This window comes from Oryctolagus cuniculus, chromosome 4, assembly GCF_051225735.1.
Source record: "Oryctolagus cuniculus isolate XC-2025 breed Fujian yellow rabbit chromosome 4, ASM5122573v1, whole genome shotgun sequence".
Taxonomy (NCBI): domain Eukaryota; kingdom Metazoa; phylum Chordata; class Mammalia; order Lagomorpha; family Leporidae; genus Oryctolagus; species Oryctolagus cuniculus.
Window position 1 is genome coordinate 54,088,263 of NC_142870.1, and position 17,660 is coordinate 54,105,922.

Sequence of the window (17,660 nt, forward strand, 5' to 3'; positions counted from 1 at the left end):
CTGCAGGTAAATTCCTAGCCTGCGGAGTTAAGAGCTAGGAAATGACTGTCAATATCACGAGGCTATAACCAAGGAAGCATAAAGTTTAAATTTTCATGTTTTGCTGGATTGTTATGATCTAATAAATAAAGCCTGGCTGGAATCGAAGAAATCTGACATATGGACATGTCAATATTTGCAGAATGAACCTCATGAAATCCATGAAGGAAGCTCACAATTTTAAGGAATTGTTAACAAGTTATCTTGAGAAAAAAATCCAGAGGCCAAGTTTAAAAAAAAAAAAAAATGACATCTGAAATAGAAGTCTTTTGTGTTTAAAAAAAAAAAAAAAAAAAGCCTGAGGTGTGTGTTTAACAGCTGTGTTTGGAGAAATGGCTACTGGAGGGTAGTAGTCTCCTCTCTAATGAGGAAAGAAGAGGAAATGAATTTAAATGACAACCAAAGGAATTTAAGTTAGATGGAAAGATCTTATTGGCAGTGAAGGCTTTATAAACTCTGGAAAAGATTCCTGGGGAGTTTTTCAAATTCCCTCTCTGGATATATTTAAAGAGAGAGATACCTATCTGCCCAAGGAGGCTGAGGTAGAGACCTGCTGGAATTTGCTTTCAGCTGAATTCTGCAAGTCCCAATTAATTTCTGAGAATTTGCAGGATGTCCAAGACAGTAAATGCTAAATGATGGCAAGCAATGTTGCCCCTTAAATGAAGAAAATAAAACCCTCACCCAAAGTAATCATTTCCTTGGAAAATCAATTGGCATTTGCTAGTTGGTTATAAGTGGAATGTACAATTAAAATACATTCTGGTTTTTATTTTCTTTTTAGCCTGGTTTCCAGTGGAAAGAAGCCTTATGAAATCTCTCTGGCAGGCTTTGCCCTGTCTAATACATTTTTATTTTCTTTTTCTAGGCTGGTTACAACTAAATCTCTTAGGAAAAAAGCATTTCCTTGACCCAAATAGCAATATGTGTGCCCTGAAAGTAGATATCTGTGAAGAAAATAGCTCTCCCCACTCCTGACCAGGACTTCTTTCCCTTCTCAATGAATGGAGCAGAATGATTCCAGCACCATCATCCCTCTCATTCCTTACTTTCACGCAGACACCAGCAAGTTCTCAGTAACCTTAGAGTTTCTCCTCATTCCCAGCACACAGACAGCACATGCACTAATAGTTTGAACCAAAATTCTCTAATTTGCTCCACTTCTATGTTTATACAGCTGTGCATCTGTTTGCCCCATTGTGTTCACATCTATTGTTTAGTTTGTATTGTGGGCCCCTGGAGGTGAGGAATTGGGTCTGCTTAAGTTGCTTTGTACAGCGCTGCGTGTACACATGCAGGTGGGCAGCGTGTGACTGTGCTTGACAGTAATGGTTTCTGTCAAGAATAGATGCTAAAAAAAATAATCCCATGGGTTAACCAAAGCTGGAGATAGAGGACTCAGTTTGCTGAGTTTATGTCATCCTAGTCCTCCTAAATGTGACATCAAAACTATAATTGCTGCTAGGGATTACCAGGACAGTGGGCAATATGGACCAGAGTCCAGTCAGCCTCTGGAAAAGGTAGCAAACCAGGGCCTGAAACGCACAGAAAATATTTATCTGGGAGTGTGCCTCCCACCCTGACCTTCCTTGGTCTTGTGGATAAGCCCAATCTTACTGGGGTTCTCAGTTCAGAGCTTCAGCAGTCAGCACCCATAGCCACAGGAGATTATTAAATCTCATGCATGCCACAGGAAACAACAAAGTTCACACTATCTTGGTTTTCCTATTTCCTTCCCAGAGAGAACAAAAGTCATTTTTACCAGAATTAATATTTCTTCCTTCCAACCAATCTGCCCAGCCCCATTCCAACCTTCCTTGATATCAGTCTTCCTCACTAACCCAAGGAAACAGAGATGAGATGTGTATTGCTGGGTTGCAAGTCCTGTGTCTGTCCATCCCTAGGGGTGTTCAAAGTTAAATTTTTAATGGACAAGATGAAAATGATTAAGGGAAACTCGTCTCTCAGAGAAATCATAGGAAATGACATTTCAACAAATGTTTTCTGGGCACCACTTGCAAGCCATTGACTGTACTGCAGAAAGCAAAGCACAGACTCTGACTTTAAACTGTGTGTGGTGAACTGATTCAAGATGTTATTAAATGATGGCAAATATAGGACAATTGCTCTACTGTAGGCTCATGGCAAAGACTAAATTATATTATCTACAGTCAGCCATCCAGATCCATGAGTTCCACATCCATGGACTCAACGAGTCACACATGGAAAATATTCAGGAAAACCATGCAGATATTTTTCCTTGCCACTATTCCCTAAACAATATAGCATCGAAACCATTTATATTGTATTGTGCATTATGACTAATCTAGAGATGATTCAAAGTATATGGAAGGATGGAGTCAACAGATTGTATGTAAAATATTCTGCCGTTTTATGTAAGGGACTTGACTATCAGCATATTGTGGTATCTGCAGATGTCCTGGAACCACTCTATGGTTGTGGATGGATGACTGTGTATAAAAGTATACTTTGGCTGGCGCCACAGCTCAATAGGTTAATCCTCCGCCTTGGGCCGCTGGCACACCAGGTTCTAGTCCCAGTCAGGGCGCCGGATTCTGTCCCGGTTGCCCCTCTTCCAGGCCAGCTCTCTGCTATGGCCCGGGAGTGCAGTGGAGGATGGCCCAAGTGCTTGGGCCCTGCACCTGCATGGGAGACCAGGAGAAGCACCTGGCTCCTGCCTTCAGATGAGCACGGTGTGCCGGCCGCAGCGCGCTGGCCGCAGCGGCCATTGGGGGATGAACCAACGGTAAAGGAAGACCTTTCTCTCTGTGTCTCTCTCTCTCTCACTGTCCACTCTGCCTGTCCAAAAACAAAAAAAAAAGTATACTTAGCTCAGAACCTGTTCCATAAGACATCCTCAGTAAATAGTAGCTCTTACTATTACTGCTGAGTGCTGGCTTCATGCCGAGCACTTTCTTTTGATGGGGAGGGCTCTCTAGAAATGAATTTTACCATGGGTTATGGGCACTATAGCTTGATTGCTATGGGGGAGAAATCATCTCGTTGAAAGTTGAAACACCTCAGTCAGTATCTTCTCATCAAAAATGGCCATGCTCTGAAGTCTACAGAGTCTGGTTCTCATTCTCTTCTTCCAACCAGAGTTATCAAGATTCAGAGCCTTTATCAAATCCCAAATACATGCAGCATATTTTGTCTCCTTCCTGCTATTTCCTGCCATGATTTGGATCATAGCTATTCTGCCAGACATGGGCTACCAAGATATACTTAAAGTTTTTCACATTTTTTGAAGGTATATAAAACAATTATTTCAGAGCTTCCCATTGATGAGTTAACTGTTCCTGAATCTGCATCAACTATTAGTCTTTAAAATGAATAAATATGGAATACTACTCAGTCATAAAAAAAGAATGAAATGCTGTCTTTGGCAACAAAATGGATGTAACTGGAGACCATTATGCTTTGTGAAATAAGCCAGTCCACAAAAGACAAATATCATAGGTTTTCTCTGATTTGTGGTAACTAATATATAAAATACAAAAAAGTAACATATATAAGTGGAAAATAAACTGTAACTAGACATTTTAGTCACCTGAAGAATTTTTTAATATACCAAAAACATATTTCACAGTCCATCTTAAGTGGGATATAATATTTAACTAATCAATTATTCAGTATAGATGAACATTTGAATGGATCATAATACAAATGACAAGAGGATGGATGGCAAGCAAGTCATATTATAACCAACCAAACAAAGGAATATGCTTCACATTTTCTCACTTAATTTAAAATTTGCTCAATAAGGCCAAATATCTGAATAAGTGAGATTTCATGCTGCATTCTCTGTGAACATTTATCATGGCACAGACATTTTCTAAATCTTTTCCCTGTACTCAGTTATTCATAAGACTCTGACCATGTCATGAGGCTCCATTATATGCTCAATATTTCAGACTGTCTGAAGTTTCATCCAACTGATTTATTTGGAAAGGACTAGACTTTCACTTGTATTTCTTCAACAAGGTTGAGGGATTCTGGGAAATATTTGATATATTACTATGTACTACAAAAATATCAGAAGGATACACCTCGAATGAAAATGTTGAAGATACTTTCTGTGACATATCACCGCTCAAACTGTCAGGAGGACTGAGTTTTAGATGCCCTCTGTGGGAGGCTTCTGTTCTGCAGATCTTCAAATTAAAGTCACTATTTCTTGGACTTATTCTCATATTTATTTGTCCATTAATTTTTCACTCCTACCTTCTGTTTCCCAAATTAATAGAATTCAAAAGAGATTCCATGTGTACTTTAAAAACTTAGATATTCTCATTCTTTTCCTTTATCAATCATTTAAACTTGGTTTCTTTGACTTTATGACCCTGAAATGTGTTCATGAGACCATTACATGAGTTTCAGGAACAGAAGAAAATTAATCTCTTTAGCCATAATATACTTAGAAAGCCAGGATTGAACAATCCACATCCTCAAGGGTGGCTCAATATTACCTCAGGGAAGTATGTACTCTTTTCTAATCTATCAGGATTTACATCTCTCCAAAGTCAAAAAAAATAAATAAGCTCCTATGAAATAATAAAATTTTTAAAGAATAAAACAAATTTCTTTTATATTTATTTGTGTTTTATATCCAATTGGCTTTTGAGTATTTACATAAATAAGTTTATTCATCTCTATTTTTTCTTTATAGTTCTTTCATTGATTTGTAATTCACTTTTTATAATTATCTTACTGACATATTTGGAGAAATGACTTCATGATCTTCAGATACTTTATGTATTCAATATAGTTGTTTCATTCATTTAACTTAATTCTGTGTCCTTTTCATCCTTAAATTTCCATCGATAGCACATTTTAAAATTCATCTAATAAATGCTGATTGGACCATACATTTAATTATGCAGTTGCTATATGGAGAATTAAAACAATCTGACTAAATAATTCTTGCATAATGTTTTGCCGCCTTTCTGGCTTATTTTTCCAAAATGAACTGAAATACAATAATGTAGAGGCCTGTGTGGCTAACAGTGTCTTCAGGCCTTGCAATGCTGCCTAAATATTGACTAATTGATTCATTTCTTTTTTAAAAAATTTATTTATTTATTTGAAAGTTAGAGTTACACAAAGAGAGAAGGAGAGGCAGAGAGAGAGAGATCTTCTATCCACTGGTTCACTCCCCAGTTGGCCGTAATGGCCAGAGCTACGCTGATCCAAAGCCAGGAGCCAGGAGCTTTCTCTGGGTCTCCCACATAGGTGCAGGGGCCCAAGGGCTCAGGCCATCTTCTACTGCTTTTCCAGGCCATAGCAGAGAGCTGGGTTGGAAGTGGAGCAGCCAGGTCTGGAAACGGCGCCCATATGGGATGCCGGCACTGCAGGCATCGGCTTTACCTGCTACACCACAGCACCGTCCCTGATTCATTTCTTGAATGGCTACCGTAAACCTCTTTCTTATAATGTTTTGAATGACAGAGTAAAAAGAAAGTGTCAGCACACAATAGCAACAAAAGTCTTCTAATTAGTAATTATTTTGAAGGACATTCTGCTTATACAAAGAAAAGAACCCTTTTTTAAGCATATGTGGTAAACACTCACTAAATATTAATCAACAGTGCTCACCTCAGGGCCGGCACTGTGGTGCAGTGAGTGAACGCCCTGGCCTGAAGCGCCAACATCCCATATGGGCGCCAGTTTGAGTCTCTTCTGTTCCACTTCCAATCCAGCTATCCAGCTCTCTGCTATAGCCTGGGAAAGCAGTAGAAAATGGCCCAAGTGCTTGGGCACATGCACCCACGTGGGAGACCTGGAGGAAGCTCCTGGTTCCTGGCTTCTGATCGGCACAGCTCCAGCCAGTGTGGCCAACTGGGGAGTGAACCATCAGATGGAAGACTTCTCCTCTTTCTGTGTAACTCTGACTTTCAAATAAATAAATAAATCTTAAAAAAAAAAAAAGTGCTCATCTCATGGCCTAAAATCGGCAATTGAAGAATCGTGTGCAGAGAGAAGTAACTAAATAAGATGTATGACACACTCATAATAGTGATCTTCAGCTTTTTTATTTATGCTGTGTAATTTTGTCTCATTTTATTTTCACCAAATCCGGAAAGAAATATGAAAAAAACAGGGGGGAGAAGAAGATATTGGAAAAAATCTCCCCTAATGCAATTAGCCACCATGTGGGCAGGAGCTAGATCTTTTTTTTTTTTTTTTTTACTGTTTGCTTGAGAGGCAGAGAGACAGAATTCCCATCCCTGGTTCACTCCTCAAATAATACAACAGTGGAAATTGGGCCAGGGCAAAGCCAGGAGCCAGGAATTCAATCCAGGTCTCCCAGGTGGCTGGCAGGGACCTAGTTACATGAGCTATAAGTGCTGCCTCCCATAGTGCACATTAACAAGAAGCTAGAATCAACCTGCAGCAGAGCTGGAACTTGAACCCCAGGTACTTCACTATGGGATGCAGGTGTCCCAAAAAGCATCTTAACTATTAGGCCAGATGTGTGCCCCTAGAGTTTCTTTTTCATGGTCGCAACTCCGTGAAATACATTCCTATCTGTGTATATCACCTGTCAGTCTTCTTTAACAAGTCATATCACAAGAGCAGTGGACTGGAAAAGTCCAACTCGATTCAGGTACTTTGAGATTCCATAGCTTTCCAGAGACAAAACATTCTCAGATCACCAATGGGTAACCCAGACTTTGTTTATGTCTGAATATCCACAAATTGATCCAAAGTTCAGAATGCTGCTGTATCCACATTTCAGGCATGTAGACACAGTGTGCAGGCCCAGTAGGGAAGGTCTTGTGCTTTGGGGACTCCACTGTTTGATGGACATTCCACAGCTAGAAGACTTTCAAAGACTTCATTCTTATTGGGTACCAAATATAGAAAAACCTCAGAACAACATTCTCCAATATGATAACCACTCTCCAAAGGTAGTTTAATGACTCGAATTAATTAACATTACTCAAACTAAAAATTCAGTTCCTCATTCACACTAACCATACACCAAGAGCTCAATTGCTGGTACCTACTCTATTGAACAGGGCAAACATGGAACATTTCCATTATTACAGAAAGTTTTGTTGGAAAGTGCTACTCTGGAATTCACCATTTAGGTCACATTGCAAAAACTCTGTTAATTATCCAATTCTGCACTAATTACCAGATACTGGTTTTCAAGTCCTTTTATTTTTCTGAATGTCTAAAGTTGTTCCTGCTTAAATCTTTTTTGAACAGCAGATACAGATAATTCCTGAACAAGTATCTTGTAACACAACAAAACAAAATAGAACATCTATTACCCAAAACACAGCTAGATTTCTGAAACTCAGTTCTAAGTGGAGAAAAGCCCTCATATGATTTGTAAGATGTCTAAATTGTAAAAGATTCATAAAGTATGTTCAACTAGTTAAATTGTACCAAAACTCAAGTAAAAGCCTAAAAATGTTGTCAAATTAAAGCCTTATCATATATTATTTGATAAATAGGAACAATTTCTAATTCAAACACTGTTGTATGCTAACTAGATGGGAGATTTGACATTCAAAAAGTTCACTTTTCTTAAATGAACTTAACTTTATTCCTTAGAGTATTGCTTCCTCATGCATTTTCTTCCCCTGTAACCAATGCCCAAATCCTTTCTGTATTATCTCAAATTTCTATTAATGGGAATTGAATTAATGAGAGCTTAGCATATAATATATCAAGGAAAGCAGAAAAGATATACAATATGCACAAATATATTGTTTATTTGAATGAAATCTATATATGGAAGTAAACTGAAAGTGGATCATTGTAGAAATCAAGAGAGGGAATAAGAGAGGAAGGAGCAGGGGCAGGAGGGAGGGTAGGGTGAGAAGTATCACTACATTCCTAAATCTGTATATGCGAAATACATGAAATTTGTTGTCTTAAAAAATAAAAGAGAAATCTGTATATATTTTCATATGTGAAAATGAACAAATGCAAGCTTCCCTACACAGAAACGAAAAAAAAAAATTCTCTCCTAATCAGCATACAAAGACTCCCTAATAGGTCCAAAATGTTCACTAAAATTTCACTAAACAATGACATGTATATATGTGTACATTCCTATTAATTATGTAAGTTCTCCAAAGATCAGAAAGCAATATACTTTGGTAATAATTCTGCTTCTGGTTGTCTTTCTCTCTGAGTGAAAGTACCCTCTCTTCTCTACTTCAGAAGCTGTTCTGGAAGTACAGCAACATTTGCTGAGGAGAGGGAGAAGAGCCCCAGGGCTGCCACAGGGGAACACAAGCAGGGACACTGGTCCTCCCTCTGGCAGGCCGGCCAAGTCTAAATGTAAGTGAGGCGCCATGGAGGGCGAGGGTGGCAGCGGGTGGTCCACCACGGTCCAGGAGCACATGGGTGGTTGGCAAACATTCAGAGGTCCTGCCTGCCTGCACGTCCTATCTCCCATCCCCATCTCCACCACTGCAAAAGCCTTGCGCCCATCGCTACTAACAGCAGGTTTTTTAAATCCCTGATAGTAAAACACATGTGCAGAGTGTGATCCTAGCTGATTTCTAAGTCCAGGCATGTTGAAATAGAGTCTTAAAATAATCATTTCCATAGGACCTGACTAGGTATCCAAGTGTTCGCCAGATGCTAACAGCTACATTGTGCAGAGGAAAATTGCTAACTTAAGCTTCTTTCATGATTCAGCAGAGGATTTTAAGTAATAAAAGATCTGGAGATTTGTAAAATAAATAATTCCAGTGCAAATGTGAAAATTAAAATAATCTTATCATCTCTCAGTCATGTCTATATGTGTTTTTCTACCATTATCACATTTCTCCTAATTGGGCCAATTTTTTTCCAGCTGATATTTTATAGTTTTAAGTTATGAGCTGTAATGAAGAAATGATTCCTTTCAGATGACTGAAGTGGTATGTACTAAACTTTCCTACAGAGAATCTAGGATGTATGAAACAGAGCCTGATATGACAAATAGGGGTTTGTTCCTATGTGATATTGAATATATCCACAGTGAAGAAGAATAGCATGCCTGAATTCCTTTTATTCCTTAATTGATGTCTCAGTAGAAGCAATAAAAATATATAGTACATCATTAACTTTTGAACTTTGATGGTAAAAAAAAAAACATACCATCCATTTCTGACAAGTAGACATTATCTCATAGTATCCACAGCCATCCTATGCTTATTACTGTTGCCTGGTCTTAAGTGTGACTTTTGGACACACAGTTCAATATTACCTAGTATAATAGCACAATGGTTTTCTATAGTCTATTTTATTTTATAATTGGAAGAATAAGTAATTGCAACTCCTCAGTTTGTGTGTGTGTGTGTGTGTGAATTATTTATTTGAAAGGCAGAATTACAGAGAGGCAGAGGTAGAGAGGCAGAAACAGAGAGAGGTCTTCCATCTGCTGATTCACTCCCCAAATGGCTGTAATGGCCAGAGCTGGGCCAATCCAAAGCCATGAACCAGGAGCTTCTTCCAGGTCTCCCACACAGGTGAAGGGCCCAAGCACTTGGGCCATCTTCTGCTGCTTTCCCAGGCACATTAGCAGGGAGCTGGATCAGAAGCAGAGCAACCAGGATTCAAACTGGCACCCATAAGGGATACCACACTGTAGGCGGCATCTTTACCTGCTACACCGCAGTGCTGACCCCAGTTACTGATTTTTGTGTTCTTGTTGGAGGTGCACCTGAGTGAAAAGAAAAGTGTAGCCTCTAGCTCTATAGTTAATGCCACATGGCCACATCCTAGCTAGATTGAATCCATTCATAGTTTCTGGAGAAACACAAATACATAAATGATTTTATGAAGGCATTACATGTGTAATATAGGTATCACTAATTATCTTGGCTGGATTCCATCAACATCAAATGTTCTCCAAATGAAATGTTTATCATGCAAAACCATTGAATAAAAAATGCACACTCATTTAAGCAAATTATAGGGCTCATACTGAAAATGGAGTTTGGAGAAGCTAATGAAAGAGGGATGACATAGGCTACATTCATAAAGTTAGGTAAAACTTTGAACTAAATCCAGGGAAACTTTATAATTGTTGCAACCAATGACAGGCTCAGTTTCCGGATTTCCTGTAACAAAATCTTGCTGCCAAGGGCATTGAGGGACTTACTCAATAAAAAATTACAATAATAATGTTAAACTGAGTCATAAACTGCAGAAGGTGCTTATTACAGGGCAGAGGAGAGAAATTGCTTGTAAAGTTACAGTAGATATACCCAAAATATATTTTACTAGATTTTTTTTAAATTAAGCTCTTTGTTTTAAAATTAAGGTGCAAATGCAATAAAATGTAAAGGCTTCTCAATAAACTATTTCATACAATGGTCAACAGCAATGATTCAGCAGGTGAAAATTAAAAATTATGTCTATTCAACATGGTCATCAGTTCAGGCAGGCCTGAGGCTCATATCTCACAGTTTTCTAATGAAAATAAGTAGGTAAAAGGTTTTTTTTTAATTTTATTTATTTGGAAGGCAGCATTACAGAGGGGGGAGGGAGGACAGATAGCAGGAGAGAGAGATATCTTCTATCTGCTGGTTCATTCTCCAAATGGCCGCAACAGCTAGGGCTGGGCCAGGCAGAAGCCAGGAGCCAGGAGCTTCATCTGTGTCTCCCATGTGGGTTCAGAGGCCCAAGGATTTAGGCTGTCCTTCACTGCTTTCTTGGAAGCATTATCAGGGAGCTGGATCAGAAGTGAAGCAGCCAGGTCTTGAACCAGCACTCATATGGGATGCCAGCACCTCAGGTAGTGGCTCAACCAATTATGCCACTTTTGCCACCGAAATTTATTTTTTAAAGTTAATTTTGATTGATAAAAGAACTTTTTGAATGTATTTTTTTAATGAGAATTAACTAATTCTTAATTTCATGTTATAAAACTATAAATTTTTATGTAGTTTTTAAGTTCTAAGCAAAAATTTATTTGATACAAATGTATAAAATGTCTCCAAAATTTTAAATATGAATGCTAGTATAGGTATACATTTAGGAAAATGGAAGTAGATCAGGATAACAAATCCTCTGTGCATCCTCCAAAAGAACAAATTTTTAAGGATTGATTAATTGATTGATTTTAAATGCAGAGCCACATAAAGGGGGTGGGAGAGAGAGAGAGAGTGAGTGAGTTCTTCCATCTGCTGACTCATTCCCCAAATGGCCACAACAGCCAGATCTAGGCCAGGCCAAAGCCAGGAACCAGGAACTTTTATCCTAACCTCCACATGGGTAGCAGGGGTTCAAGTACTTGGGCCTTCTTCCATTGCTTTCCCAGGCACATTAGCAGGAAACAGATTAGAAGTGAAGCAGCTGGGATTCCACCTGGCACTAAAGCATGACAGCTAGAATTGCAAGCAGTGGTTTGACCCACTACACCATAACACTGTCACTTCTTGAATTAGTTTTCAATAATCAAGAATTTCCTATCTGATCATCTTGTAACCTTCCAAAAACATAGATTTCTGAATCATATATCATAGACATCTTGGTAAACGGATTCCATATTTTCTCAAGTGAAATAATACCTATCTCTAAGTGAAAATGATCACAGTTTCTATGATAATTTTGACCAGTAAAATATACAATTTGCCTTACACAATAAGCACAAAATAATATAGGTTGAACTGAATTATTCCCACTTCCTGTTATGATTTTATGTGTCTCTTAGATTCACACTATAGAGGTAGTGTCTCACACATGAGAATTAATGAACTACATCTGTAAACAAAAATATTCATGGAAAACCTGTTGAGTTGATCTGTAACTGTTTTATTAATCAAGCCCACTATGGAAGGACTTTCTAATGAGTAGGGAAATCACAGTTCAATTAAGAAATTGTTTGAAACTTTGAAGGACATTGGGTTTTATATTATATGACAGCAATAAAGTCCAAACCTTGATGGTTGTAATTCTGAGTATATAGGAATATAAATCCTCATATGTAGAACTTTATTGCAGAACATTACAACAGTTATCGAAAGACCCTGAATATGGAATTTGCTTCTTACTGTCACTCTCCTCCTTACTCAATTTTTTTTAATGGAAGGCCTTTTTTAAAAAAGTAAAATAAAAATATTTTTAAAAAACTTGCTTGCTTTGAACAGATGGCTGAAGTCTGAAGTCTCAGATTCTATCCTTGATTCTCCTACCAACTTGGAATGTGGCCTTGGGCACCTTGGGCAAGTCCTAAGTGTAAATCTACAATAAAAGAGATAATAATGCCTTACATGTGCATAGTGCTTTATGATCTAGCAGAGTGCTGTCACACACAGTATCTTATTTAATTTGCCCTACCACATCCTACTACAAGTACGGCAGTTATTAACCATTTCTATTGAAGAGAGCAGGAATCTGAGACCCAGAGAAACTAAATCAATTGGTTGTACTGAAGTCATTATCAAATGTCAGAGCTGGGAACGAAATATTCTAAGATACCAGACTGCTCTTTGTCTTTCCCCCACATCATGTTGCCGCCCTCTGGTGCTTCCAGCTGTGACAGAGCTTGTCTATAACTGCACTGTCCAATATGGCAGTTACCAGTCACTTACGGTTAATGAGTATTGAAATATAGCTAGTCCCAGCTGAGATGTGCTGTGAGTGAATAAACACAGGCCAGCTTTCAGACTTTGACTGAAAACAAGAATATGAAATATTTCATTAATACTATTTATATTGATTGCATGTTAAAATGACACTTTAGGTCTTTTATTTATTTACTTTATTTGAGATCTCTCTAGATCTCCCATCTGCTGTTCCACTCTCCAAATGCCCAGGAGCCAAGAACTCAGTCTAAGTCTCCCACATGCGTGGCAGAGATCCAATCACTTGAACCATCATCTGCTTCTTCCCAAACTATGCATTAGCAGGAAGTTGGAACTGGAAACAGAGCCAGGACTTGAATGTAGGCATTCCATTGCAATAAATGTCTACACTAAATAATATTTTGAGAATCTGAGTTAAAAATAAATAAATGTACTAAAATATGGTTCAATATAATTAATTTCACCCATTTTCTTTTACTTTTTTAACATGGCTACTAGAAAATATAAAGTTATATCTGTAACTCAGCTTTTGTTTCCAGAGACAGCGCTGGACTAGAGGATTTCATTACTCAGAGCCCACAGAACTGTCTTCCTGGTGCTGACTTAGTTATACACCTGACCTGACGTGGGTAACACACACTTCCTAGGATGCTCCCAACAATGCAGTGTAGATTAGTAGCAATCACCCAGCCTTTCTCGCATGTCTTCCAAATACAGGGGAAAACTCAAGCTTCATTAGTTGCACGTCAAAGTGTGCATGCATTAAAAGGCTTCATTTTATACTTGCTGAATGCTTAAAAGGCTTAGAAATAAAAGTGTCATGGAAAGAGCTATAAATTATATTGATGGCTGTTTCATACTGCTTATTTTAAAATGTGTTTCCATCAAATATTTTGAGAGAATAAGACATTGAATGTTTAGGCTAATATAGGCAATGGAAAATAATAACTGTACATATATTTGTTATACAGTAAATTTTATTCTGTTACCAAATCTTTAAAAGATTTTATTTAAAACCACTCAAGAATTAGTATATTCCTATTCAAAAATCTGTGTGAAAATTCTTAAAAGTAACAAGTTCTTAGGAGAAAAAATACATAGAAAAAATATTTTAAGTCACTAAAAAATTAACATTTAGCATTTACTGTGTGGGTACAAATGCTATGCTAAAAGTCATTATCTCATATAATCTTCATATAGCTTTGACAGCAACAGGGAACAGAACCAAAACTCTCAACCATCACTGCTTCTTCTTTCAATGCTATTTGAAATCACAACAATGACCTGCCATGACCATTTTATTAGAATATTTGGAATTGATTCCATTTTATTTGTTTCCACTCCATTGGTGTTTATCTAGCAATACAACAGACCAGGAACAATTCTAGACCCTTAGGGAATATTGTGCAATAAGACTGAAGCTCTTTCCTCAAAAAGTTATTAGGTTAGTGACCAGGGTTTTAAAAAATGCATACTCATAAAAGAACAATAAATAAAGTGAGAGTTACTATCCATGCTCTAATAGTCTTCTTTATGTTACAAAAGCAATCCTTGCAGTATTATCCCCCAGTGTGTTAAAACTTAACTACTGTTCATAAAGCAAAGGTGTCATATATTTAAAAAAATCTATATACTATGCATTCTAGAGATTTGCTTTCTACTCTCCATATATATAAATACCCACATGGAAGACAGTGTGCAGCATTGCCCTAAATCTTTTCAGCAATAGGTAGGAATGAAATAAAGCAAGCAAAGGGGGACTAAATCAAAATAGCGCTAAAAGTCACAAAACAGTAAAAACCAAAGCATTTTTATTCAATAATAATATGTTCTCCTTGAAGGTAGAAATTAAAATAATAGATATAAGCTAATTATATATAATTTAAAATATTTCAAAATATAATGTTGCCAACTCTAAGCGGCAGAATTTTAAATAGTTCTATGTCCTTATTTATACTTTCTGTAAAATTTTCAAAATAAATAGATATTGCTTGTGTAATAAGTAAATAGAAAATGATTATTACCAATTCATAATTAATTGCAGATGAGAAAGGCAATAATTGTGGGGGAGTAAAATATAAATTTTGTTTTCAGCAACAAAATTTTTTAAACAATTTATTTATTTATATTTGAAAGGCAGAGTTACATAAAGAGAGAGAGAGAGAGAGAGAAGTCTTCCATCTGCTGGTTTACTCCCCAAATGGCTGCAATGGCCACACCTGAGCAGCTCCAAAGCCAGGAGCCAGGAGCTTCTTCTGGGTCTCCCATGAGGGTGCAGGGACCCAAGGACTTGGGCCATCCTCCACTGCTTTCCCAGACTGTAGCAGAGAGCTGGATGGGAAGTGGAACAGCCAGGACTTGAACCTGCACACATATGGGATGCCAGCACTGCAGATGGCACCTTAACCCACTACACCAGAGCACCAGCCCCTTTAGTAACAAAAATTTTAAAAAATAATGTGTTTATAGGTTCTTATTCTCATGTATTTTTGTCCTTCCTTTGATTCTGGATAAAGAAACCTGTTGACTATTCAACTTCTCTAGATAAGGAAGGGATGATTGGTTGGGTTCTCTAGATGTTCTTGAGAAAGCAGTTCATCCTCAGCTTTGAACACAAGTGTCAAGATCAAGGTTGCACAACAGGAGTCACTGTGCACTTACTCCTCATGTAGGATCTTTGTCCTTAGTGTGCTGTACATTGAGATTTAATGCTATAACTAGTACTCAAACAGTATTTTTCACTTTCTGTTTCTGTGTGGGAGCAAACTGTTGAAATCTTTACTTAATGTATGCTAAACTGATCTTCTGTATATAAAGAGAATCGAAAATGAATCTTGATGTGAATGGAAGGGGAGAGGGAGTGGATAAGGGGAGGGTTGCGGGTTGGAGGGACGTTATGGGGGGGAAGCCATTGTAATCCATATTCTGTACTTTGGAAATTTATAATCATTAAATAAAAGTTAAAAAAAAAAAGATCAAGGTTGCAGTATAATCTCATCAAGCTGGAAGTTGTTAACTGCAGTAATCAGAAAAGCAGAGCATCAAGTAAAGTGCACCCTTCCACCTTAAAACAAACTGACCATCAACTCTGACCTTAGAATTAGCCCCTGAGATGTGTACAACATCAGCTGGGAATATATCATAAAAATATATCTTTGAGCCGAATAGGATCTTAGTGACCCAAAAAAGGGACATATAGAGCTATTTTATGGATCTCATTTAAAAATCCACAGAGACAATGCACATTGTGGCACTGGATGTTAAGCTACTGCTTGGGATACCTGCATCCTATGTTAAACAAGTCCTAGCTACTCTGCTTCAGATCCAGCTCCCTGGACCTTGGGAGACAGCAGATGATGGCTCAAGTGCTTGGGGCCCTTCCACCCACAAGAAGACCTGAATGCAAGACCAGTCCTGACTATTATAGGCATTTGGGGAGTGAACCAACAGTTAGCTACCTTTCAAGTAGATGAAAATAAATAAATAAGCATTTAATAATTCATGGAAAATATTTGGTCTGATAATTTCTTTTATGAAAACAACACTAAAATTTTACTGCAAAGAAAACTCAGAAATGAGGTCTCTGTGCCATTTAATCATTAAATCATAAATCTACAGGCCATTAGAGCTGAAAGGGGCCTTTTAGATGATCTCATCCAATAGCAATATTTTGCAATTGAGAAAAATTATTTTCTCAGGGAAAAGTAAAGTCACTCAAAAATATCCCAAAGAATCCAGCAAATTTTGGAAGCTTACCCATGATGAACCATGAACTAGGTATAATACATTGAATCGTGTCAGAACCTTAATTATAACTTGAATTTTTAGTTCACAGGGGGCACTCTAATGCAATAAAGAAAAGATATTAATACTGATTGTGAAAAGCACATTCACAGTGAACTTTTATGAAGTTAAAGCAAAAATCAACAAAGACAATGATTTCAGGCTGGGTCATTCAGTCATTACTCAGCTTCCTTTCTTCTGTGAGTCAAGTAATTGAAATGAGCTTTCCTTGCCACTTTGCAGACACAATTCATCTATTATCATGAGAAAGTAGCTACTTCCAAAGTTGCTGATAGGTGGAAGAAAACAGAACATTTATTTCTTGAGTTTAAAAAACAAAGGTTGCCAAAATTCTCCTGATTTGATGCATTTATGAAAAAAATATGTTTATAACAGAATTATATGTATCAAGAATATATTCCTCATCCACCACAAACATCTACTTACTTTGCATTATGAAGATTGTTCTGGCTGAAATAACGCTAAAACTCTTGCACTAGTTAAACATCTGTCTAAGAAATGAAAATCATGGCCTGTGCCGCGGCTCAATAGGCTAATCCTCCGCCTGCTGCGCCAGCACCTCGGATTCTGTCCCGGTTGCTCTTCTCCCTGTCCAGCTCTCTGCTGTGGCCCGGGAGTGCAGTGGAGGATGGCCCAAAAGATTGAAGTGCTTGGGCCATGCACCCGCTTTGGAGACCAGGAGAAGCACCTGTCTCCTGGCTTCGGATCAGTGTGGTGCCTCCGGCCTCAGCGCACCACCTCCGGCTTCAGCGCACCAGCCACAGCGGCTACTGGGGGGTGAACCAATGGAAAAAAGGAAGACCTTTCTCTCTGTCTCTCTTTCTCACTGTCCACTCTGCCTGTCAAAAATAAATAAATTAAAAAAAGAAATGAAAATCATAACACATGATTTTAAAGAAAACAGCACAATTCATGCAAACTCCTTGTCATCTATAAAATACAGTGTTAAGAATAGATTGTCACAATGTTGCTGAAGAGTTAAATCACCCAATAATAGAAGAAAATTCTTAGGACAGTGCTTGGCATAGAACTAATATTCAGTAAGTGCCCCCTGTGATTAGTGGTGGTAACATTATTGTTTATATTGTAACTCCTTCCTCTCCAATGACACCCTTGTGATTTCCCATACTGTTTTGTGATTCTGTGCCTTGTATGTGCTGATCTCTTTTCCCTGCCCTGTTTCTTTACCTGATGAACCCCAACAGCACCAAAACTTCAGCTCTGATGTTTCCTCCCCTTATCTTCCCTATAGAA

At 37.9% G+C, this 17,660-nt stretch overlaps 1 protein-coding gene across 3 annotated transcripts in view; it reads left to right on the plus strand.

Annotated features, from left to right (window-relative positions):
* COL8A1 (collagen type VIII alpha 1 chain) overlaps positions 1-17,660 on the plus strand; it is a 165,176-nt gene that overhangs the window by 88,487 nt on the left and 59,029 nt on the right. For 2 of the 3 annotated variants that reach the window (XM_017346640.4, NM_001082666.1), the window contains 1 exon segment: positions 8,242-8,361. The exons of the other annotated variant lie outside the window; for it this stretch is intronic. The gene's annotated coding sequence lies outside the window, so the exon portion shown is untranslated. 3 annotated transcript variants of the gene reach the window in all.